Here is a 27499-nt window from a genome sequence, read left to right as displayed (position 1 = left end):
TGCTGAGGCTTAATTTTGATGGTTCTGATTAACAAATGGCAGAAGTCAAAAATGCCACTTATTTCGAAGAGTGAAACTGATTTAAGAGATGAAACCAAGGCTTATTCATTGCATATCCTAAAATGTAATTGATCTCTTGGTGAAAGACTTGATGGACAAATTGCTTTCATTAGTCCAAGAGTCTTAGGAAGGCTGATTTAACATAAACAGGTCAAGCACTTTTCAGCTTGATTTCTCCTCATGTAGGCCATTTTTGTAGAGTAAGGAAGTCTGACAAATAGTAAACTCTAACATTTTACATCTTTCTAAATTACCTTCCTACTTAGTCAATGTATTTGGACTTTAATGTACATAACAGTAATCAGTGTATGTATGTTAAATTGAGTCCTTTGCCAGGTAGTATCATGGCATATATGTATTGTGTAAGTATCAGAATACTTGCCATTTTAAGTCCATTTTTAGTGTGTCAAAACTAAGTTTTTTGCTTTTATTTTACTTTGTTTTCCAGTTAGTTCAGTCACTCAGTCAGGTCTGACTTTTTGCAACCCCATGGACTGCAGCACGCCAGGCTTCCCTGTCCATCACCAAGTCCTGCACTTTGTTTTTACTTATTCTCTTGACACTGGTCATCTGGGCTGCAGTCAGTTTTGCACCTGGGGAAGTGGTACATCTTTGCTTGATCACTATTGCAGTCTGGCACAGGGAGCAAAGGGAAGTCTGTGTCCATGTTTCAGTGACCTTGGAATCAGAGGAAAATGCAAGTATCAGGTCTGGGGAAAACAAATGCAACCTAAAAGACGTATCTGCTACAGAGAAGAGACAAGAGAGAACACAGGCTGGGTGGTCTGAATAGGGCTGAGATGAATGCTAAGGTCTGCGTTGTCTGCACTCCTTCCCAAGACTTGGTCTGGCCTTCTACAGGGAAACAATCCTGACTCTGCTGTCTAATGGGAAAAAAATTAACGGGTGAGGGCTTCCCTGGCGGCTCAGATGGTAAAGCATCTGCCTGCAACAGGAGACCCGGGTTCAATACCTGGGTCCGGAAGATCCCCCAGAGAAAACAATGGCAACCCACTCCAGTATCCTTGTCTGGAGAATCCCATGGACAGAGGGAGCCTGGTGGGCTACAGTCCATGGAGTCACAAAGAGTCGAACATGACTGAGTGACTAACACTTCATACAGCTTTATAAAGATGTATTTGATAGCCGATTAAAAAAAAAATGCACAGGTCTTACACATGTAACCATTCGAAAAGGTTCTTTTTGAAAATGGAGGGCACGATGTTAAGTGTTTTCACAGTCATTTTCACTTATGAGTTCTTCATAAAAATGAGGACAATATTAAAGTTATGTGAAGGGCTTTCCACCAGACAGTAAATTTTCAAGTTCAGGTGTGTAGTTTTCTGGAGATCTAAATGATTTCAGAAAAGGAGCTCAGAATAAATTTTAGATTTCCTTCCTATTGCTGTACCCAAACTGCTCTTGTTGAAATTAACATGACTTTCATGTTGCTAATTTCAGTGAAAATCTTTTGGACTAATCTTATTTCACCCTCCAGCAACACTTAATACTTCTTTCTGCCTAAAATTCTTTCTTAATACTAGTAGCTCACATTTAGCATGCATGATGCTAAGAACTTTACAGCCACATAATCAACTTCACTTACAGGTGAGAAAGCTGACTCAGAAAGATTAAGTAGCTTAATGATCATCTCATAACTGGTGAAGCCCAAACTCTGTGTGTCTGATTCCAAAGCTGGTGCTGCTAACCAGGATACTATCTTGCCCATCTCCTGCCTATTTCTCTATATCCTTCTCCTCTCCCCACTTTCTTTCAGTACACCTTATCTGGTACAACATTAGAATTGAGACTCAGTAGGCAATGGCACCCCATTCCAGTACTCTTGCCTGGAAAATCCCATGGATAGAGGAGCCTGGTGGGCCGCCATCTATGGGGTCGCACAGAGTCGGACACAACTGAAGCGACTTAGCAGCAGCAGCGGTCCTTAGCCAGACTGCACACTAGTGTCACCTGGGAATTTTTGTTAAATGTAGATGTCCCATCTTGCTTGGGATCAATGAACCAGAATCTTGGGGAGTGGAGCTACGTGGGCATCTGTAGGTTTATAAAGTTCTCCAGGTGATTCTAATGGCAAAAAGGGCTGAGAACAACAGACCATCTAGAATAGTTCCTGTACATGTGTGCTAAATTGCTTCAGTCGTGTCTGACTTTTTGAGATCCTATGGACCATAGCCCACCAGGCTCCTCTGTCCACAGAATTTCCCAGGCAAGAATATTGGAATGAGTTGCCATATGCTCCTGCAGGAGATCTTCCCAACCCAGGGATCTAATCCACGTCTCTTATGTCTCCTGCACTTGGCAAGCAGGTTCTTTACCACTAGTGCCACTTGAGAAGCCCTAGAATAGTTCTCAAATAGGACTTACTATTAGAATTAACCGAGAATCTAAAAACCCTGTCTGGGATGGACAAGGAATCTGTGTTTTATCAAAAAATCATAGAGATTCTGATTATGAATCAGGTTTGGAAACAGTTTAGAGTTTCTCTTTTGATTATCTGCTACTAAAGAAAACTTTACACAGGAGCGTTATGGTGTAGTTATTCTGTGATGTTAAAACATAACAGACCACTACAAATAGCAAAGTGAGATTTTGCAACACAAATAGAAGTGTTTGCAACCTCCTTTTTAAAAAAATTTTTATTGGAGTATAGTTGATTGACAGTATTGTGTTGGTTTCAGGTGTACAACAAAGAGAATCAATTATACAGATACATATAGTCACTCTTTTTAAGATTCTTTTTCTATATAGGCCATTATAGAGTACTGAGTGTCCTTCACTATACAGAGGAATATGTAAAGATGTGGTACATATATACAATGGAATATTACTCAGCCATAAAAAGAACAAAATGATGCCCTTTGCAGCAACATGGTTGGACTTTGAGACTGTCATACTAAGTGAAGTATGTTAGACAGAGAAAGATAAATATCATATGATATCACTCATATTTGGAATCTAAAAAGGGGTACAAATGAACTTATTTACAAAACAGAAATAGAGTTATAGATGCAGAAAGTAAATTTATGGTTACCAAGGGGTAAAGGGGAGGGAGGGATAAATTGAGAGATTGGGATTGACATATACCCTTGCAGTCCAATGGACACTCAAGAGTCTTCTCCAACACCACAATGCAAAAGGCATCAATTCTTTGGCTCTCAGCCTTCTTTATGGTCCAACTCTCACATCTCTGTGTGACGACTGGAAAAACCATAGCTTTGACTATACCAACCTTTGTTTGAAAGGTGATGTCTCTGCTTTTTAACACACTGTCTATTTTTGTCATGGCTTTCTTCCAAGGAGCAAGGGTCTTTTAATTCTATGGCTGCAGTCATCATCTGTGGTGATTTTGGAGCCTCCCAAAATAAAATCTGTCACTGTTTCCTATTTTCCCCCCCATCCATTTGCCATGAAGTAATGGGACTGGATACCATGAACTTAGTCTACTGAATGTGGAGTTTTAAGCCAGTTTTTTCACTCTCCTCTTTCACCTTCATCAAGAAGCTTTTTAGTTCCTCTTCGCTTTCTGCCATCAGAGTGGGATCATCTGCATATCTGGGGTTATTGATATTTCCCCCAACAATCTTGACTCCAGCCTGTGATTCATCCAGCCTGGGATTTCACATGATGTACTCTGCATATCAGTTAAATTAGGATTTAAGTTAAATATTAGTCCTTGAGACCATTCAAGTCCTCCGCATCTGTGAAGCCTCCATCGAGGGGGTGCAGAGGGTCGGGATTAGGTGGCACAGGCAGGTGATTCCTAGCACTCTGTGCACGTCTCTGTTGCTCCATTTATCACAGAAAATTGAACTGCTCTGTCCTTGTGTCTGCTCAGCAACCAGCCTGTTAGTCCTGTGAGAACACTGACTTTGTGTTAGCCATCTAGGTGTGCTCAAACACTTTTCATATGCCTGCAACAATAAAATGTTTCTCATTGAAGAAAACTTCAGAAAAAATATAAAATCATAGGTAGAAAAACAAAAACCCCCACAGTTCTAGAGATAATCTTTGTTGATGTTTGGTTTATTTCTCTCCTTTCAAGCAGACTGAGTATATAATTGAAGTTATTTTCTCCACCATTATGTATGTGTGTGTTTCCCCGTTTTCTGAAAGATAAAGAATCTAAATTTTTAAGAGAAGTTCTGGTTCTGCCCCTAGAATGCCTGCCCCTGCTCATCCCCTGAGAATCTCTTTTTGTACTCATTCCTTGCCACTCACTTTAGCTCTGTCATGCTCTCTACCAGGGCCAGGCTCCATATCCCTTTTGTATTCAGTTCTAGAGAAACTGATTGATTATTTACCTCAAACCAATCACTGAAATAAACATTATGGAGAATATAAAAATGAAAAGACAGATTCTTTCCTCAGGGATCTATGAGCAGGGAAGGAAAGAGAGACACTAGATGAAAGACTGAAGATGCTGTATTTGTGTAAAGGAAGTTTACTTAGAGGAGTAGTCAAACAGTGGATGGTGAATCTGAGCTGAGTTTTAAGTCTGACAGATGGAATAGGGCATATTTGGGCTGAAAACAGTAGGACTAAATTCAGCACAAGAACAGATAAGACTTGCTCCAAGCTCACCTCAGTTGCTTGTTAGAAAGTGGGATTCCTCTCCCCGCTGCACTGAGGAAGGAAGGCAATAGGAATGTCATCTTAACAAGCTTGAGGTCCAGGTGATCTCAAGCTGTTTATTTGGAGACAGGCATTTGGAAAGATTAACATTCAACTTGTAGCCTTGGGTTTTTGTCCCAAGGCTATGGGATATGACACAGGGAGACAGACCTTTTCAGACAATATTGTGAAAGTCAAATGGCAACCTGTACAGTTAGTACCTAATTCCTGGGGCAACAGGGAGCCATGAAAGATATTTTTGAGCCAGGAAATGATGTCATCAGAGCTGTGATTTAGGAAGACAAAAACACAGGGCTTCGTTGCTAAACTTTGGTACCTATGGAATCTAAATCGAGCTTTTAATACAGAGGATCAGGGTTTGCATCTGAACTATGGAATCAGTTGCTCAGTGAGGACCCAAAGCCTCCACACTTTTAAGTTCCATGAGAAAGAGATTGGGTGCAGACTCAAGTCCTCAGCCCCTATGCCAATGCAGGGACTTTTTCACAGAGGTTAACCTAAGAATTCTGTGAGACCTTGCCTGTGACTTTGTGGTTTTGAATCCTCAGAATGAGACAAATTATCTCCCAGCTTCCACAAGACCATAATAGGGTCTTGTTCCTCTCTCCTGTGGAAGAGCTCCCCTAACTAAATTATCTTGGGCTGAGAAACTAGGCTGTAGCTCTAGCTGAACTCCCTTAAAACCATTACCTGCTACCTGTGCTTCATGCTTATTGGTTAACCTCATATAGAAAGTGTTGATTCAAGCGAAATAGACAGCCAAGCACAACTGAAACGTTACAGGCCAGATTCATCATAAAGCTTTTTTCAGAAATGGAGACTAGAAAAAATAAAGCTGCTTATTATCAAGTAATCAGAGACAATTATGATTAAAACTCTATAAATCACTCTTACAATATTTGTTTTGTGTTTTACTCAGATTCATAAATGGCTGTTTCATACTCTTTAGCTTATCTGCAATGTGTGTGCATGCTAAGTCACTTTAGTCGTGTCCAACCCTTTGCAGCTCTACAGACTATAACCCGCCAAGCTCCTATGTCCGTGGGATTCTCCAGACAGGAATACTAGAGTGGGTTGCCATGCCCTCCTCCAGGGGATCTTCCCCACCCAGGGATCAAAACTGCATCCCCTGCAGTTCCTGCATTGCAGGCAGATTCTTTGACCATTGAGCCACTAGGGAAGCAGCTTTTACGTAAAAATATAAACTTAAGACATGAACCTCTTTAAAAAATAGATGAACACAGTATCATTTTATATCATTTTATGTTTAAAATATGCCAGCAATTTTCTCAGAACCAGTTGTTTAATAGAAGGACTATTACCTAGTAAACAAGGAGCATTCTTTACTCAGATATATTAATAGTAGTTCATATAATTTTATGAATTTTTCAAACTTGGAAATAAGAAAAGTGAAAGTGAAAGTTGCTTAGCCGTGCCTGACTTTTTGCAACCCCATGGACTTTATATAGTCCATGAAATTCTCCAGGTCAGAATACTGGAATGGGTAGCCTTTCCCTTCTCCAGGGGATCTTCCCAACCCAAGGATGGAACCTAGATCTTTACCAACTTAGCTATCAGGGAAGCCCAATAACCAATTAACTCTTTTTTTTTTTTTTTCAGATACAAAAACTGAAGCTCTGTTAGATAAGCTGTGGAGAAAAGACTTGAATCTATGTCTTTCTGAATCCATGGCATTCTGCTGTCAATACACCTAGGTTTGAATCCTAGGTTAACATCAATTAATTGTAGAAGACTTAATAAGACACTTCTCTCAACCTTAATTTTCCTTATCGGGTAAAACAGAATTAAATTTATTATTTAAAATCCCTGTGCAGGAATTCCCTGGTGATCCAGCGGTTAAGGAATCCACCTGCCTATGCAGGGGACATGGTTTCGACCCTCAGTCTGGGAAGACTCCTCACATTGCGGGGCAATTAAGCCCGTGTGCCACAACTGCTGAGCCCATGCCCCATAACCTGTGCTGTGCAACAAGAGAAGCCACCTCCATGAGAAGTCACACACCACAACTAGAGAGTAGCTCCTGCTCTGTGCCACTAGAGATAGCCCGCAAGCAGCAACAAAGACCCAGCACAGCTTAAATAAACAAATGGATAAAATAAAACCCCTGTGTAGTACTAAGATTCTATGACTTTGACTTTCACTATTTGTCTACTTTCTAAAATTATGTCACTTTGCTGTTGTTTAGTCGCTCAGCCGTGTCCAACTCTTTGTGACCCCGTAGACTATAGCCCACCAGGCTTCCTCTGTCCATGGATTTTCCCGGCAAGAATACTGGAGTGGGTTGCCATTTCCTTCTCCAGGGAATCATCTTAAAGTCAAGCTATTTAGATGCTCCTGATTCTTAATCTGCATGTATGATTGTTTGATCATTTCTGCTATAATACTTTAGATCATAATGCAACTTATATTTTGCATAGTATGAAGTAGAAATTCTGATGTTCTCATTTACTTAAAATAATTTGCCATTACATTCAAAATTGAGAGAAAAGTCCATTCAATTAGAAGTATTTCCCATTTTGAGTTTTCCAAGGTCATGTGAATCACTTAGAATTGGGTTTTTAATTGGCATATATATGGAGATTTTATTTCTTATTGTTTTTGATTTCTAATTTAATTGCATTGTAGACAGTGAGTACTTTACAGGAAATTTTGAAATTATTGAGAGCTCTTTGGTAGATTTACTAGAACTTGAATTCATTTGCTTCATTTTTGCTTAGGAAGACAGTATCAATTGGATGCTGACCTATATTTCTAGATTAAATCAGGCTTACTAAGTGGTGTTGTTCAAATCATTTATATCTTTACTAATTTTACCTATTAGTAATAGCAGATTGTGTTGAAATCTCCCACTGTGTTGGCAAATTTGTCCAAATCTTTCTTTAGATACTGTGTGCCTAATTCATTTGTGTACAAATTTGAAACACACATTTTGATGAGCTGACTCTCTCCATCTCTATTGGCAACTTATTTTGTCTGCTATCCAAGGTCTCTTTGGTTAGTATTTGCTTAATATCTATATATTAATATATTTATTTCTTTGTATTCTTTTTTAATAGAAACAGTTTTTATCCTTTTTTTCTTTGTTTAATCTTTTTTGTTTTGACTGTACTGGGTGTTTTGTAAGAGCTTAGCTCCCTGACCAGGGTTTGAGCACAGGCCCTCTGCATTGAATGCATGGAGTCCTAACCACCTGACTGCCAGGGAACTCCCTGTTTTAAGTGTGTTTGTTATACAAGGCATGTACACCAAGGTACATAACTGTTGCTGTTTTTCATATAGCCTACTAGAATTTTTTCAGGTAATATTTTACATATAACTGGATATAAATTCTAGTTTAGATTCAGTTCAGTTCAGTCGCCCAGTCGTGTCTGACTCTTTGTGACCCCATGAATCACAGCACGCCAGGCCTCCCTGTCCATCACCAACTCCCGGAGTTCACCCAAACCCATGTCCATCGAGTCGGTGATGCCATCCAACCATCTCATCCTCTGTCATCCCCTTCTCCTCCCACCTTCAATCTTTCCCAGCATCAGGGTCTTTTCCAATGAGTCAACTCTTTGCATCAGGTGGCCAAAGGATTGGAGTATCAGCTTCAACATCAATCCTTCCAATGAACACCTAGGACTGATCTCCTTTAGCATGGACTGGTTGGATCTCCTTGCAGTCCAGCGAACTCTCAAGAGTCTTCTCCAACACCACAGTTCAAAAGCATCAATTCTTTGGTGCTCAGCTTTCTTTATAGTCCAACTCTCACATCCATACATGACTACTGGAAAAACCATAGCCTTGACTAGATGGACCTTTGTTGACAAAGTAATGTCTCTGCTTTTTAATATGCTGTCTAGGTTGGTCATAACTTTCCTTCCAAGGAGTAAGCGTCTTTTAATTTCATGGCTGCAATCACCATCTGCAGTGATTTTGGAGCCCAGAGAAATAAAGTCAGCCACTGTTTCCACTGTTTCCCCATCTATTTGCCATGAGGTGATGGGACCGGATGCCATGATCTTAGTTTCTGAATGTTGAGCTTTGACTTCTTAATTTTTAATTACATTTTTATATTTTTAATTTTCTTGTCTTATCCCATTTACCTCTGTGCCTTAGAGAGCTTTCTGCTGTTGTACAGAGAGTGTCTCCTTGTTATTCCTTGTGTGTGTCATATCCTTATGGAACCAGAGCCTACTGATCTACTCTTATGTTATTACTGATATATTTCTTGTAAGGACTAACCTTGGATTTCATTTCATACATGTGAAAATATATCTATAGGATAGATTTACAGAATTGCAATTCCTGGCTCCAAGTGTCTATGTACTTGTAATTTTTGAAGAATATTGCCGAGTTACCCTCTAAAATATTGAACAAATTTAAACTCCCGAAGGCAATGTATGAGAATGTTTGTAGACTCAAAGATAGAGTATTATCACATTTTTAGATATTAATCAGTCTGATTGAAAATGTTTTAAATCACCTTTCCCTTACTATCATTAGCATTAGGAATATTTTAGTAAGTTTTAGGGATATCAGTAGTTCCTTTCATATTAACTATCTGTTCATATTTTTTGGCATTTTCCTATTGCAATGTTGGTCCTTTTTTACCCATCACAAATACTTTCTGTGTTTGCTTGGCCCTTGGCCTATGAGTTACAAATGATTTTTCTCAGTGTTTCATTTATTTTGACTTTATTTTCATATTCTTTTCCTTTTTACCATGTGGAAATTTTATTTAATGTTGTTAAATACATCAAACTTTTCTATTATAATTAATAAATCATTCTGAGTTTATAAATGAATTATCTCTAGTGTTTTTCCAGTACTTTCGTGATTTTAGTTTTTATATATAAATCTTTTGACCTGTTTGAATTTTTTCCTAAGTTCCAACTACATCACATTATTTTTAGAAGGTTATAAATTTGTTTCATTTATTCACTGTCCAAAACTTCTACACTATTTTGAAATGCCATGTTTATCATACACTACTCTCATTTGTATTTAGGTCTGTTTTGGGACTTTATATTCTGTCATGGGTTTATCTCTGTTTCAAGTAGCAAGAATGTTGCTTTCATTATTGAGGCATTTTAATATGTATCAATATAAGTATTTCCATTTTCCTGGAGATGTCTCTCAGGAGGACCCAGAAAGTACCCCTGATGATCTGGTTTGTCTCCCCCAAGCTGCTGCATGTGTTTTACTAGTTCATCTAGTAACGTTCAGTCAGCATGACATCATCAATGCATTGGGCCAGCTAGCTGTCTTGTGACTAGCAAGGTGAGCAAAAAAAAAAAAAAAAAGAAAATATGTCCTACTATCTTTCAGCTCCCTTTATTTGCATCAAGAAATCTGCTGTTATATCCTTTGTTGGTTATCTTAATTTCACTTTGATTCCCTTTGAAGTCCTTAATATTTAGTGTTTTACAACTATTAATATAATGTTTCTTGGCAGACTTTTTGGATTCATCCTGCTTAGGGTACACTAAAGTTTCTGAATCAGATTGATGCTATAAAAAATTGGTGTGGAATAGCTCAGTCTTTCCAGTCAATTTTTTTTGTATTCATTGTTTCAAGCTCTGGATTCAGCTCTTTTTTTTTTTTTTTTTTTAAGAGAGAGGAAACCTTCAGAAATTTTTTTATTTTCTGAAACTCCAAAATGCAAGCAAAAGTTTGTTATATTCAGCAGCCAATTATATTTTAGTGGGAGAGGTCTTCAAAGTGCTTTCCATTGAAAATATTGAGCCCAGATTATCTACCACAAATTCTATGTCTGAAATAACCATATTGCTAAAATAATGGAGTGATATAAAATAATTTTAAAGATTGTAAAAACACCTGATATTTAAAAAATAGGAACTCTAGCTGTGTTAAAAAATTAGAGTTTATAGGTATTAAAAGTGTTTTCTTTCTTTAATCACTATCTTGGAATCTCATTCTGAGTCTTTCTGCTCTGATTTTTAATGCTGGAAACATTCTGAAGGATTTACTTTTGTTTAATATTTATATATTCTAGATTTCTTGCTCTTTTCCTGAAGGCTATACATATATATATATATATATTCATAGTGAATTATTTAGCATCAATCATGGGTAACCTTGATTCTGTTTCTTTTAATCTTTTTGACCAAGAAGTGATGTTCCTGTAGGCATGTAATGAAACATGGTTTTGAGAGTCTTTAAAGGAGCAGTGTATTAATACCTTTTGAAAATGTAAGTGAAATGGTTTGTTTCCCATCATCAACATTAATATAATGATATCTTTATTTCTGGAGTGGCCTATAATCACATATGAGAACTTTTAGAAAAACTCACTCTTCTGTTCTCTTTGCCAATTTTCTCAAACATTAAAAAAGTATAGTTTATTGTGATTTTCTTTTTAAAAATAATATGACAGTAATAATCTCTTTTGTTTCTAAAAGGGGGAGACTCATCTTTTGTAATTATTAATAAATGACACAATCTAGAATTCCTGCTACATATTCTATATCAAGTCCTAGATGTTTTATGTATAACCTTAAAAAATTTTTTATTGGAGTATATAGTTGATTTGCAATGTTGTGTTAATTTCAGCTGTACAACAAATTGAATCAGTTAAGGATGAGTGCCAAGTTGCTTCAGTCATGTCTGACTCTTTGCAACCCTGTGGACTGTAGTCCTCCAGGCTCCTCTGTCCATGGGATTTTCTAGGCAGGAATTCTGGAGTGGGTTGCCATGCCCTCCTCCAGGAGATCTTCCCAACCCAGGGATCGAACCTGAGTCTCCTGAAGCTCCTTCAGTGCAGGCAGTTTCCTTACCACTGAGCTACTGGAGAAGCCCAAATCAATTACACCCATATCTCCTTTTTGAGATTCTTTTCCCACATAGGCCATTACATAGCATTGAGTAGAGTTCACTGCAGCCCACATCTGCCATACATCTCCATTACTTCTCTGTCTTGGATTCTACTCCAGAGTTTTCAGTAGTTCCTTATAAATTTTCATGTAGTAAACATTGTGGTTATTATTATTTCCATCTTATAGCTGAGGAAGCTTAAGCTTAGGAAAATGAAATTACTTGGCCAAAGCCACTCAGCTTATAAATAACAGAGCCAGAATTTGAAACAGGTTTGTTTGATTTCAATGACTCATTTCTTAACCACTAGGCTACACAAAAATGTTGAGAATCCTCGCCTGACCTTGGTGCATGACACTGGAATGCTCTTCTCAGAAGTGTCCCCACATGTCTCCCTGTGGTGCTTTGCTGCCCAGCTCCTGGAATCCTGAGGCAAGGTGTCTCTGACTCTAATGAAGTATTGCTTTTATTCTATGTTCCCCTGGAGAAGGAAATGGAAACCCAGAACTCCAGTATTCTTGCCTGGGAAATTCTGTGGACAGAGGAGCCTAGCGGGAGACCTAGGTTCAGGCCCTGGGTTGGGAAGATCCCCTGGAGAAGGGAAAGGCTACCCACTCCAGTATTCTGGCCTGGAGAATTCCATGGACTGTATATTCCACGGAGTCCCGAAGAGTTGGACAGAATTGTGTGACTTTCACTTTCACACTCTTGATACTGTGTATAAAATAGATAACTAATGAGAACCTATTGTATAGCCCGGGGAGAAGGAAATGGCAACCTAGTCCAGTATTCTGGCCTGAAGAATTCCATGGACAGAAGAACCTGGTGGGCTACAGTCCATGGGATTGCAAACAGTAGGACACGACTGAGTGACTTTCACTTCACTTCACTTCATCCTATAAATAACAGGCAAAATAACAATCAGAGAGGTACATATACATCTGCACACCACACTCATGCATAATCACCAGGATCAAACCATCCTTGGGAAGAGAAAACACTGGCTCTTTAGGGGAGCATAGTTGTTTACTCACTAAGTTGTGTCCGACTCTTTTGTGACCCTATTTTCTTGAGTAAACGGTCAATAAATAAAATTAGTATCTTTTACATAAAAATCAGATTCCAAGTACTTCTTAAAAGTCAGGAGACCTAACAGCACTGGGCTGGACTGAGAAACAACCGTCCGTGAGGGAAGGTGTAGGTTTCCTGTGCCCCTACCCTTCCCCGTGAAGTCCCAGTCACTGAGACCAAAGCACACTGCCTGCAGCTGCCCAACATCAACATTACAGCAGAGTTGAAAGGCAATTGAAATCATTCATATGGTGTTTTCTCTATCAAAAGTGAGAAAATAAAAGAGTGTGTTTCAAGAAAAAAATATGTGAACATATTTTATTGCTAAAGTGAAGACTAGAACTATGAGTTTTATATAAAGGATGTTTGTGATAAAAGAAAAAACTGATATATCATGAAAAATCATCTATGATAAAAACTGTAAAAACATGTGGGGAAGATGCATGATTTTAAAAATGAAAAAAGAACAATATTTCAAGTATTTTGCTTTTCAAGATGATCTTGCTGTGAAATGCAACTATGATTTGAGAGAGCTAGTTTGTATTTCAGTTTGAGACTCCTGGTCTCGAAGGCTGGATTTTGTTAGCCTGCTTAGGAAATTTATTACTAATTACTTAATTTTATTACAGTAGTTATATCTGTTATATGAAAGAAAAACTCTTATAGGAGATATAATTTGTGATACAAAGATATATAGGATACCATCCCTGATTTCAGGGAAGTATCTAAATGTTGTCGTCCATTATTTCAACATTTATTGAGTTCCCAGGAAGGTCAAGCTCTGTGCTGGACTGGTGATTCCAAAATGAATAATAGTCTCATCCTATAAGAATTTATAGTCAAGTTGGAGACATATAAAACTGAGCAAGTAGGTACAGTGCCGAGTGATCAGTGGGGTGAGAGGATGGGTGCAGGGCACAGTAAGAACTTAATGAGGCAGATGGTGAGGAGGGGGCGGGGGGCATGAGGAAGGTAGTGGAAAACAGAACCAAGCATTCTACAGGGAACTGCTTCTTCAGGGAGTCTCATGTGTCTCTTTTCCTCTTAGAGTATCTTTTGCTCTAGACTATCTTTTCCAGGATATCTGTATAGAAAATAGCCTTGGAAGACAGATATCTACCCCCAGAGTAAAGGGCAGGCATACTTACAGTCTAGTATAATAAAGATAAGGTCTCCCTCCAAAGTCTTCCTGTTATAAAACTTTGGGGGGTTTAAGCTCAGAGTTCCTCTGCTGTAATGCATCCATCAAGTATGCAGATGTCAAATGAGCACAGCCACATTGTCCCCTGTGCCTTAGGACCTGTGAACAAGGGGAACTGGTGCAAACATGCCAGTCCTCCTGCTGCTTGCTGCGCCATGAACAGTAACATCCTTCTATGCTTCTGCCCGCATTCATGAAACTAGCAAACTAACTTGTCAGCTTATACATATACTAAAATCTCAGACTCTTCACAGTATAGTCTTCTGGAAGGATTTTTGTCTTCTACCTTATTCCTCTGAAAGTTCACATTCCGGTGACATCTAGTTTGGAAGAGAAATGTGTTTAAAAAAATAGAGTAGGGGAACGATGCTTTGAGAAAATAGAGTTAAACACTCTCCTTATCACCATTCACATTTCTGTGAAGGTGAAATGCAGATAAAGTAGACATCAACTATAATCTCGATGGAGATAGAAGTAAGGGAAGAGAGTTTCCTAAATTAGCAGCATGTAGCCAAAAAATAAGTGTGGAACATTGGAAATGTGATTATTACGGCTCGCAACCTAGGGAGGGCCTGGGTCATTAAATATAAACTTCAAACTCCTATCACTATCTGTGTATCTATGTATGTATCTATCTGTGCATCTATCATCTATGTATCTATGAGTGTATGTGTGTATGTATGCATCTCTTGTCATTGTTCAGTCACTAAGTCATGTCTGACTCTCTGTGACCCTATGGACTGAAGCACTGCAGGCTTCCCTGTTCTTCACTATCTCCAACAGTTTGCTCAAATTTATGTTCATTGAGTCAGTGATGCTATCTAACATCTCATCCTCTGCTGCCCCCTTCTCCTTTGCCTTCAATAGTTTCCAATGATGCTCTTCAGATCAGATGGCCAAAGTATTGGAGCTTCAGCTTCAGGATCAGTCCTTCGAATAAATATTTAGGATTGATTTCCTTTAAGATGGACTGGTTTTATCTCCTTGTAGTGCAAGGGACTCACAAGAGTCTGCTCCAGCACTGTCTGTCTATCTATCTATCTATCTAGTTATACCAACTGGTGGAGGCCCATTGGCTCTCTGGTTCCCACAGTCTTTCCTTACCCTCTTCAAATCTGTGTTCATCCTTCATCCAGACTGAGCATCAGCTCTTGTTCTGCTGTTTCCTCTAAACTGTTCTGTTCAGTTCAGTCACTCAGTCATGTCTGACTCTTTATGACCCCATGAATCACAGCACGCACATCACCAACTCCTGGAGTTCACTCAGACTCATGTCCATCGAGTCTGTGATGCCATCCAGCCATCTCATCCTCTGCCATCCCCTTCTCCTCCTGCCCCCAATCCCTCCCAGCATCAGAGTCTTTTCCAATGAATCAACTCTTTGCATGACGTGGCCAAAGTATTGGACTTTCAGCTTCAGCATCAGTCCTTCCAATGAATACCCAGGACTGATCTCCTTTAGGATGGACTGGTTGGATCTCCTTGCAGTCCAAGGGACTCTCAAGAGTCTTCTCCAACACCATAGTTCAAAAGCATCAATTCTTTGGTGCTCAGCCAGTCTGACTCTCACATCTATACATGACCACTCAAAAAACCATAGCCTTGACTAGACGGACCTTTGTTGGCAAAGTAATGTCTCTGCTTTACAATATGCTATCTAGGTTGGTCATAACTTTTCTTCCAAGGAGTAAGCATCTTTTAATTTCATGGCTGCAGTCACCATCTGCAGTGATTTTGGAGCCCAGAAAAATAAAGTCTGACACTCTTTCCACTGTTTCCCTATCTATTTGCCATGAAGTGATGGGACCAGATTCCATGATCTTTGTTTTCTGAATGTTGAGCTTTAAGCCAACCTTTTCACTCTCCTCTTTCACTTTCATCAAGAGGTTCTTTAGTTCCTCTTCACTTTCTGCCATAAGGGTGGTGTCATCTGCATATCTGAGGTGATTGATATTTCTCCCGGCAATCTTGATTCCAGCTTGTGCTTCTTCCAGTCCAGCGTTTCTCATGATGTACTCTGCATAGAATTTAAATAAGCAGGGTGAAAATATATAGCCTTGCTGCTGCTGCTGCTGCTAGGTTTCAGTCGTGTTCGACTCTGGGTGACCACATAGACAGCAGCCCACCAGGCTTCCTTGTCCCTGGGATTCTCCAGGCAAGAACACTGGCGTGGCTTGCAAATTCCTTCTCCAATGCATGAAAGTGATAAGTCAAAGTGAAGTCACTCAGTCGTATCCAACTCAGCGGGACCCCATGAACTGTAGCCTGCCAGGCTCCTCAATCCATGGGATTTTCCAGGCAAGAGTACTGCAGTGGGTTGCCATTGCCTTCTATTTGGAACCAATCTGTTGTTCCATGTCCAGTTCTAATTGTTGCTTCCTGACCTGCATACAAATTTCTCAAGAGGCAGGTCAGGCGGTCTGGTATTCCCATCTCTTGAAGAATTCTCTACAGTTTATTGTGATCCACACAGTCAAAGGCTTTGGCATAGTCAATAAAGCAGAAATAGATGTTTTTCTGGAACTCTCTTGCTTTTTCCATGATCCAAAGGATGCTGGCAATTTGATCTCTGGTTCCTCTGCCTTTTCTAAAACCAGCTTGAACATCTGGAAGTTCACAGTTCAAGTATTGCTGAAGCCTGGCTTGGAAAATTTTGAGAATTACTTTCATAGCATGTGAGATGAGTGCAATTGTGTGGTAGTTTGAGCATTCTTTAACATTGCCTTTCTTTGAGATTGGAATGAAAACTGACCTTTTCCAGTACTGTGTCCACTAGCTTTGTTTGTAGTGATGCTTTCCAAGGCCCACTTGACTTCACATTCCAGGATGTCTGGCTCTAGGTGAGTGATCATACCATCGTGATTATCTGGGTCGTGAAGATCTTTTTTGTACAGTTCTTCTGTGTATTCTTGCCACCTCTTCTTAATGTTTTCTGCTTCTATTAGGTCCATACCATTTCTGTCATTTATTGAGCCCATCTTTGCATGAAATGTTGCCTTGGTATATCTAATTTTCTTTCAGAGATCTCTAGTCTTTCTTATTTTGTTGTTGTCCTCTATTTGTTTGCATTGCTCACTGAGGAAGGCTTTCTTATCTCTCCTTGCTAGTCTTTGGAACTCTGCATTCAGATGCTTATATCTTTCCTTTTCTCCTTTGCTTTCCGCTTCTCTTCTTTTCACAGCTATTTGTAAGGCCTCCTCAGACAGCCATTTTGCTTTTTTGCATTTCTTTTCCATGGGGATGGTCTTGATCCCTGTCTCCTGTACAATGTCACGAACCTCCGTCCAAAGTTCATCAGGCACTCTGTCTATCAGATCTAGTCCTTTAAATCTATTTCTCACTTGCGCTATATAAATATAAGGGATTTGATATAGGTAATACCTGAATGGTTTAGTGGTTTTCCCCACCTCTGTCCATAGTTTATCAGGCACGCTCTCTATCTGTCTAGTCCCTTAAATCTATTTCTCACTTCCACTGTATAATCATAAGGGATTTGATTTAGGTCATACCTGAATAGTCTAGTGGTTTTCCCTACTTTCTTCAATTTCAGTCTGAATTGGCCATAAGGAGTTCATGATCTGAGCCACAGTCAGCTCCCGGTCTTGTTTTTTTTGACTGTATAGAGCTTCTCCATCTTTCGCTGCAAAGAATATAATCAATCTGATTTCGGTGTTGACCATCTGGTGATGTCCATGTGTAGAGTCTTATTTTGTGTTGTTGGAAGAGAGTGTTATGACCAGTACGTTCTTTTGGCAAAAGACTATTAGTTTTGCCCTGCTTCATTCCGTATTCCAAGGCCAAATTTGCCTGTTACTCCAGGTGTTTCTTGACTTCCTACTTTTGCATTCCAGTCCCCTATAATGAAAAGGACATCTTTTTGGGGTGTTAGTTCTAAAAGGTCTTGTAGGTCTTCATAGAACTATTCAAATTCAGCTTCATCAGTGTTACTGGTTGGGGCAGAGGCTTGGATTACCATGATATTGAATGGTTTGCCTTGGAAACGAACAGAGATCATTCTGTTGTTTTTGAGATTGCATCCAAGTACTGCATTTCGGACTCTTTTGTTGACCATGATGGCTACTCCATTTCTTCTAAGGGATTTCTGCCCACAGTAGTAGATATAATGGTCATCTGAGTTAAATTCACCCATTCCAGTCCATTTTAGTTCACTGATTCCTAGAATGTTGACGTTCACTCTTGCCGTCTCCTGTTTGACCACTTCCAATTTGCCTTGATTCATGGACCTGAAATTCCAGGTTCCTATGCAATATTGCTCTTTACAGCATCGGACCTTGCTTCCATCACCAGTCACATCCACAACTGGGTATTGTTTTTGCTTTGGTTCCATCCCTTCATTCTTTCTGGAGTTATTTCTCCACTGATCTCCAGTAGCATATTGGGCACCTACTGACCCGGGGAGTTCCTCTTTCAGTATCCTATCATTTTGCCTTTTCATACTGTTCATGGGGTTCTCAAGGCAAGAATACCGAAGTGGTTTGCCATTCCCTTCTCCAGTGGACCACATTCTGTCAGACCTCTCCACCATGACCCTCCCATCTTGGGTGGCCCCACAGGGCATGGCTTAGTTTCACTGAGTTAGAGAAGGCTGTGGTCCATGTGATCAGATTGGCTAGTTTTCTGTGATTATGGTTCCAGTGTGTCTGCCCTCTGATGCCCTCTTGCAACACCAACCGTCCTACTTGGGTTTCTCTTACCTTGGACGTGGGGTATCTCTTCATGGCTGCTCCAGCAAAGCACAGCCACTGTTCTTACCTTGGATGATGGGGTATCTCCTCACAGCTGATGCCCCTGACTTTGGATGTGGGGTAGCTTGTCTTCGTTCTGTACAAATTCATTTATCTCTCATGCTAATTTTAGGCCTGGGCATGCTTTTTGTCATGTGGTTGTGTCCAAGGGTTTCCCAGTCTATGAATCTCTTTAGGACTGGACGTGTTAGCATCCTGAAAAATGTAAACCAAAGATGACCACATCCATTGAGAAATTACATTCTGTACCTGGTTTAGATTTTATGTAACTCTGCTGGATGGCATCATGGACTTGATGGATGTGAGTCTGAGTGAACTCCAGGAGATGGTGATGGACAGGGAGGCCTGGCGTGCTGTGATTCATGGGGTCGCAAAGAGTGGGACACGACTGAGTGACTGAACTGAACTGAACTGAACTGCTCTTTCTGCCTTAAAGCCCTAAGCCCTTCAAAGTGTCTATTTCTGTCTCAAACTTTTCCTGTTCATAAAAAAAGTTGTTATTTTGCTTGGACTTACATTTGTTCTGTCTGTCACCCAGGAAAAGCACCATCCTGGGAGTGTGATGCTGGATTCACAGTCAGACAAGCATACACTTCTCCCTTTCCCTAGAGGTTCATCTCAGTAAATGAATGGCCCGGCAGTAGGGTATGAGTGTAGTTAGATTCACCATACACATCATACAAGTGTTTTAAAACATGCACATTAAAATAAGCCAGGAGGAGGCTGTGATCAGGTTCATGAGGAGAAAGTCACTTCCTTCAAATCAAGAGAGAAAGACAGATCTCACCGTGGGGACCGGCATGGATGAGCACCACAGAAGAGGTGACCGTGACAACTGGAACCTTGGGATGTTTTCCACAACCTTGTGTGTCTGCTCAGATACGCATCATTCAGCTAACTGTCCATAAAACAGGCTGTGTTTCTTCCTATGTGTGCTTTCCGGGGTGTGTGTGGATGTGGAAGTGGAGGTGGGGGAGTGAATTTGTTATAGAAAGGAGACCAAAAGGGTGATGGGGTGAGATTTACTGAACGTGGCAAAAGCAGACAAAGTGCAAAGTGAAGGGTTTGTGTTTAACTGAAGGTAACAGTGGAAGAGGGAAAGGCAGTTTATCCTCAAACACCACGTTGACTTTGGAAGCCCAGTCCAGGCAGGGTGATGTTGGATGTCAGCCCTTCCATGAGAACCCCCTTTAAATCTCTTTTTCTCTCTATTCATTCAGAACCAGGTATTGTGCTACTGTGGCAAGGCTTTAAAACTCCCCTTCGCTACAGGTCTTTTTCTATTTTTCTTGTCTCTCTGGTTGCTGAATGAATACCAAGCTCACAGGCTCAGATTATCTTTGCCTAAAGGAAGGAAGTTTGTGTGCTCTGTAGGATGACAGTTTATCAGCCCAGCTGAAATGCAGTCTTTTAGGATTTGTGCTGTTTTTCTCCAGCTCCGTGCTAATCCTCCTGTTATCATCTCCGTCAGATTTGTTGACTACAATCAGTTTGTCACCTGAGATAGGCATATCTGAAGACAAGTAACTAAGCCTGCGTCTCACAATGAGATGTTTGCAAAGGGCTAAATCTTATCAAGTTTTAAGCCATGAATCACCTTTTATCCAATAAAGACAAAAGCCATCTATCATCGTCCATCTACATATTTGCCAATTCGTATGCATGATCAATTGATATAACTCCCTTAGCTTCATGAACAAGAAAATGCAAGTAAAGGATTCATGCTGATTTGTTCACTGGTCAGCGATGCAGCCAGGATTGGACTCAGGTACTCAGTGAAATGTTTACAGGCAGAGAGGTTAAGCAGTGAGATAGATTTTCTCCTCAAAGTTCACTCACAGGTACATGTCTATACACACACACATACACACACACACACACACACTTTGATTCCACTAACCTTTAATTTCTGGCAGGAGTAAATTGGATGAGGAAGATTTGGGGCAGTAATATAACAAATTTACATTTAATTACTTCTATGGAGAGCTGTTTTGGAAGAAACACTTTGATAGATAAATGGAGGTAAAGAATGGGATTCTGAAGTCTGCTCAACCTTCAAATGATGATTTACAAATGTTGCACTTTATATGAACAAAGGACTTTATGCTGCTTGGAAATGGAAAAAAGAGAAAAGTGAGAAAAAGAGGGAAATTTTAGGCAATGACTCATAGATGGCCATGCCCTGATGGAAGGGACTTTTTCCTCTGACTTTTCACTGTTTCATAATTTTAGCCAAACTCAAAATTTTCTGTGTGGGAATAATTTGGTTGAACCAATGAGAGACTAATTTTTTTTTTTTTTGTCCAAACTGATCCATAGTGAAGGTTGCTTCTCTTACAGAGCTTATATTCAAAAGAGGACAGAGACATATAAATTAATACATATGTAAAATATAACTTAATAGAGTGATATATGTTATAAAGAAAATGAACCAGGATAATAAGAAACAGTTGACTGGGGTTGCCTGGTTACAGATGATTAAGAAAGGCTTATAAATGAGATGACATTTATGCTGAGAGTGTGAATCAAAAGGATACCCCTCTTTCTTCTGAGTTAATTAATATTTGTGTTTTACAAGGAGTTAATATCTAAGAGGAGGAATAAAAAAATGTACAAGGCATTTAATAAAGTTCTACACATTCATTCAGAAATAATTTTGATTTATATCAGCTGCAATTAATCTCTATATGAGACAAGAGAATGACTGGCTGGCCCCACATTTAAAAAGTCTTCCTGGACAAGGAAGAGTATACCAGTTAAGCCTCTTGATTGCAAACGTAAAAATCTAACTCCATCTGATTGAATAGAAATGGGTAATTATTAAATGAGCATAAAGTGTATCATAGAAGTGATGGAAAACTGAAGAATGGTCTTGGAAAATAGGCAGGAAACAAGATGGCACCTAAATTTGTGTGGCAGCAAAAATCTGACTAAGATGCCACCATGTCATCATTTCTTTATGCCCTAGTTGCTGCTGCGGACATTACCTCCCTGATGGAACCCAAGCCTGGCAGATATGTACATAGCCTGCAGCACATTAAGCAAATTTTAATTGTCCTGTTTTCTTAAATTACTCCCACAGTTTCAAAATCCTGGGCAAATATATTCAATCTTTGAGCAAATGTACTATTCCCTCTCCAGGCTCAGGAAGCAGAGAAAGAGTAGATCTGGCTGGTTCCTTTGGCTTTCATAGTGAGAGATAAAGCTTTGCATTTCATTAAGACTCACCCAACAGGAATTTTCCTGGAAAAGAAGTGAGGTTAGAGTCTTAGCAGGAAAAATGACAACCATCCAACACAGTTCACCATTTTTGGCTGCCCAACATCCATGTACACATTTCTGTTTATACTAATATTCCAAAATAAAAAGCTCTTGCCTAATGTAACTAATACTTGTTTTGTCAAAAATTGCACTTACTCTACTCCAAGACCAGAATCCCATTCATCTCTTCCATATCAATTCTTCCATCTCCAGATCTGTGACAATCCCACTTCAACAGTGTCTAATGCAGAGCCTAAACACAGCTGTGAGTAGATCATTTTTTAAAAATATTTACTTATGTATTAAGGACCTTGCTGGTGGCTCAGATGGTAAAGAATCTGCCTGCAGTGCAGGAGACCCAGGTTCAATCCCTTGGTTGGGAAGATCCCCTGGAAAAGGGAATGGCAATCCACTCCAGTATTCTTGCCTGTGGAATTCCATGGACAGAGGAGCCTGGCAGGCTACAGTCCATGGGGTGGCAAAGAGTCAGACACAACTGAGTGACTAACACAATGTTGTATCCACTTTGAGAAGCTATCCTTCTTTGGACATTTAAAATCCCAATGTCCCTAACTTGTAAGATTGGGAAGCAAAGAGTTGTGAGTAGATCATTTTTTAAAATATTTGTTTTTTTATTTGGCTGCACTGGGTCTTAGATGCAGCACTCAGGATCTTTTATTTTCATTGCTGCATGCAGGATCTTTAGTTGCAACATGCGAACTTTCATTTTGGCCTATGGAATCCACTTCCCTGACCAGGAACTGAACCCTGTCCCCATGTATTGGTAGCATGGAGTCTTAAGCTACTGGACCACTGGAAGGCCTGTGAGTAGATCATTTTTTCTGAACGCATGTAGTCTGACATGAGAGTAACCACCCCACACATTGTTTACTGGTTCAGCACGTGTAGCAGGTGACCATGCGCTCAGTCGTGTCTGACTCTTTGCATCTCCGTGGACGGCAGCCCGCCAGGCTTCTCTGTCCATGGGATTCTCCAGGCAAGAATACTGGAGTGGGTTGCCTTTTCCTTCTCCAGGGGATCTTCCCGACCCAGGGGGAACCTGTGTCTATTGTGTCTCCTGCATTGCCAGGTGGGTTTTTTTTTTTTTTTTTTAAACCAGCTAAGCCACCTGGGAAGCTCAGAGCACCTATTATATCCTACCGTTTTACCTCACAATCTCTCCTGACATTGCCTCCAAGCTGGCAGGTGCCATAACTAAGTTGTCAGTCATTCTTTCTCTCATTTTTCTAAGGCCAGTTGCTTCTGGGCACAGAATAAAACCAGTGACTCTCTTTGGCATCAGGATGGGAAGTAGGACATTTCTTCCCACCAAGACTTGTATCAAGAAGGATTTCCTTCAAATAGGAAGGTGGTTTGAACTCACACAATTAAAATGTTAACATTGGTATGTCAACTTTAAACTGGATAACAAGGAATTATGTAGGATGGCATATCTGGTTTGTCACAAGTTGAAGTCAAATATTTGTACTTTAAAATAAACCTTATAAGTATTGTCAATAATCACACTTATCCATTAATATACAAAAATATTTTATATCTCAGTTAATTTTTCTCATATATTTTTAGTGCAGTCTTGGGCATTAAATCTCTGATGAGTATAATTTGAATTGATTTACATGTCCTAAGGCAAAATAAAAGAATTTCCTTTAAAACATTAGATAAGTCTGAGTTTTGTAATTGAGATGGATCTTCTTGCTATTCAGGCTAACAATGAATTTACTGTACATGTTACATTCCATGGGATATGAGTGACCATCTAGACATTACCCAGCATATGATGACCAAGGTCATTCAAAACTACGTTGTCAACTGAATTTTTAAAAACGTGCATAGGAAAACAAATGTCAACTTACATCTGGTGGCCTAATAGAATCTTTTGAACTATTTGAATAATTGTGAAACCTTCATTTTGAAAATTTTCAAAATTAGCTATAGTTTGGAAAATAATCTCTAACATAGTCAGAATTTAATTGGTTTTGCTTGATGATGGCTTAAATATAAGCAAAATGTATCCTTAAGATTTTTTTATATGAGAATTTTAAATACTTATACACACATGACATCATAAAAGTAAATCATGGAAGTCCTCCCAGAGTACCTGATACTTAAGCTTTATCATGAAGGTAAGATTTCTCCATATGGAGAACACTGTATTTATCAGATGAAACACTGTATTAATTAACAGTGTATGGAAGTAAGAAAAGTCACCATGTATTATAAAACTATAGGAGACTTAGTATGACTGGAACAATGGTATATATATGAGAATGGGGTTAAGAATAAATGAGAATCAAGTCACAAAAGATATTATATGTTATTCCAACAAATTTGGATTGTATTCTGCACTTCAACACTGTAACCTCACAGACATTATCTCCAAGCTGGCACCATATCTAAATCTTCAATCATCATTCTTTGAATTCTACTAGAGCTAACTGCGGAGAAGACAATGGCAAGCCACTCCAGTACTCTTGCCTAGAAAATCCCATGTACGGAGGAGCCTGGTAGGCTGCAGTCCATGGGGTCGCTACTAGTTAGACACAACTGAGCAACTTCACTTTCACTTTTGACTTTCACGCATTGGAGAAGAAAAGGGCAACCCACCCCAGTGTTTTTGCCTGGAGAATCCCAGGGACGGTGGAGCCTGGTGGGCTGCCATCTATGGGGTCACACAGAATTGGACATGACTGAAGTGCAGTTCTAACTATTGCTTCTTGACCTGCACACAGATATCTCAGGAGGCAAGTAAGGTGGTCTGGCATTTCCATCTCTTTCAGAATTTTCCACAGTTTATTGTGATCCACATAGTCAAAGGCTTTGGTATAGCCGATGAAGCAGAAGTAGATGTCTTCCTGGAACTCCTGTGCTTTTTTGATAATCCAGCGGATGTTGGTAATTTGATCTCTGGTTCCTCTGCCTTTTCTAAAACCAGCTTGAAAATCTGGAAGTTCACGATTTGTGTATTACTGATGCCTGGCTTGGAGAATTTTGAGCATTACTTTCTAGCATGTGAGATGAGTGCAATTGTGCAGTAGTTTGCACATTCCTTGGCATTGCCTTTCTTTGGGATTGGAATGAAAACTGACATTTTCCAGTCCTGTGGCCACTGCTGAGTTTTCCAAATTTCTTGGCTTATTTAGTGCAGCACTTTCACAGCATCATCTTTTAGGATTTCAAATAGCTCAGCTGGAATTCCATCACCTTCACTGGCTTTTATTGTGGAGATGCTTCCTAAGGCCCACTTCACTTTGCACTCTAGGATGTCTGGCTCTAGGTGGCTGATCACACCATCGTCGTTATCTGGGTCATGAACATCTTTTTTCTATAGTTCTTCTGTGTATTCTTGCCACCTCTTCTTAATATCTTCTGCTTCTGTTAGGTCCATACCATTTCTTTCCTTTATTGTGCCCATATATGCATGAAATGTTCCCTTGGTATCGCTAATTTTCTTAAAGAGATCTCTAGTCTTTCCCATTCTATTGCTTTCCTCTATTTCTTTGCATAGTTCACTGAGGAAGGCTTTCTTATCTCTCCTTGCTATTCTTTGGAACTATGCATTCAGATGGGTATATCTTTCCTTTTCTCCCTTGCCTTTCACTTCTCTTCTTTTCTCAGCTATTTGTAAGTCCTCCTCAGACAACCATTTTACCTTTTTGCATTTCTTTTTCTTGGGGATGATCTTGATCACTGCCTCCTGTACAATGTCATGAACCTCCATCCATAGTTTTTCAGGCACTGTCTTTCAGATCTAATCCCTTGAATCTATTTGTCTCTTCCACTGTATAATCGTAAGGGATTTGACTTAGGTCATACCTGAATGGTCTAGTGGTTTTCCCTACTTTCTTCAATTTAAGTCTGAATTTGGCCATAAGGTTTTCATGATCTGAGCCACAGTCAGCCCCCAGTCTTGTTTTTGCTGACTGAAAAGGGTTTCTTCATCTTTGGCTGCAAAGAATATAATCAATTCGATTTCGGTATTGACCATCCAGTGATGTCCATGTGCAGAGTCTTCTCATGTTGTTGGAGGAAGTTGTTGTCAGAGATCCCAGGATGGCTTGGGCAGGGCACAGAGACACTCATATGTGCATCTCTAAGCGACCCTAAGCTTCTTTTGTCCTAACCTAAGAAGAGGCTCCAGTAGTTGCATCACATGGCCTTAGTTTCCACTGTCACGTGAAATCTTCCAGGAACATGTTCAAACATGTGTCCCCTGCATTGGCAGATGGATTCTTAACCACTGGACCACCAGAGAAGTCCCTAAACTTCTCATTGACCACAAGGCTCCTTCCACATGTTAACTCTGCATGGAGGTTGGTGTCCATCCACAACCCCACATCGCTGGTCACTCATTCCCTCAAAGACGGCAGAATAAAAGGACATTTGCTCATCTTCTCCTGCAAGAACTCCAAAATTACAACTAGCTGCTGAACAACTGTGGACAGGAGGATGTTGGATTCTGTAACAAAAGGAATTGGGGAAATGTGTGTGCTCAAGTCAGGGAGAATACAGATAGACAGATCTTTAAGGGGAAAAAGTCATGGAAAGGAAACATTTTTGAGAAATCTGGGAAAAGGTTGCTTAATTTCACAAGGTTGCTTATGACTGATATCCCATAATTATCTCATGAGCATAGACCCCTGCTGATGAAAAAAAAGAGAGAGAAAAAAAGAGCCAACTACATTTAATCTGCCTTAGGCATATGGATTGTCCTTAAATGTCCTAGGCATTAAATGGCTTCTTTAGAACCGTGGCTCCTGTACAAGAGGTTATTTTCATGACTACTATATTTCAACAATTGCATTCTTCCTCCTTGGATTTTGCCTTGGTTTTCAGATAATACTCTCAAGAATCTTAAATGAATACTAAAAAATACTAGGATAACATGATTATTAAATGTGTTGCTATAATTTTATTACTCTATTTCTTCTCAGAGAGAATATAATATTTTTGATGATGAACAAAGTAATAGAAGAGAAAAACAATACAAAAAATGACTTCTTACAAATATAGTTGGTTCTCAAAAAATGTGTCTCAAGTGGGTATGAATATAGCTGCACACCTGCCAAGATTGTTCCATCAGATGTGTTGTGTGGTGCAAATTAAGAAAGTGACATCTCTAATGAAATAAACACTTGCAAAAATATTCCCTGACCTTAGAGTTTTCATTGGGAAATTTTGCTAGTAACACTTTCACTGAAGGAGGTTATATGACTTAACCAGGTCAAATTTGATAATATTTATAGCCTTAAAAGTTTAGAATGATTGCTCTGTCATTGGCCTGGAGTTATTATTAGGGAGTGATAGGGAACGCAGAGAAGACTTGATGTAATCATAAATTTTCAACGTCCCTCTCCTCTCTATTGGGGTATGGAATGGAGAACCATTTGCCTTGCATAATTTAATTAACCTGTCACTTTATTTTGGAGGCTTGCTAATTCATGATCCAAAAGGACTGATTGATGGAGCATTGCGAGGACAAAACTAGATGTTGAATAGAATTAACTAGCATAAGCATAGGGTAAGAGTAGAATTACTTTTGAATTAACATCAATTATAAAATGAGTTCAAAAGATTATTTACTGCTTAAGCTGGAAATTCTGTGGTTTATTCACCTGAATTTTTAAAA

This window comes from Oryx dammah, unplaced genomic scaffold (assembly GCF_014754425.2).
Source record: "Oryx dammah isolate SB20612 unplaced genomic scaffold, SCBI_Odam_1.1 HiC_scaffold_4, whole genome shotgun sequence".
In the NCBI taxonomy this organism is placed as follows: Eukaryota; Metazoa; Chordata; class Mammalia; order Artiodactyla; family Bovidae; genus Oryx; species Oryx dammah.
Note: the sequence above shows the minus strand (reverse complement) of the source record.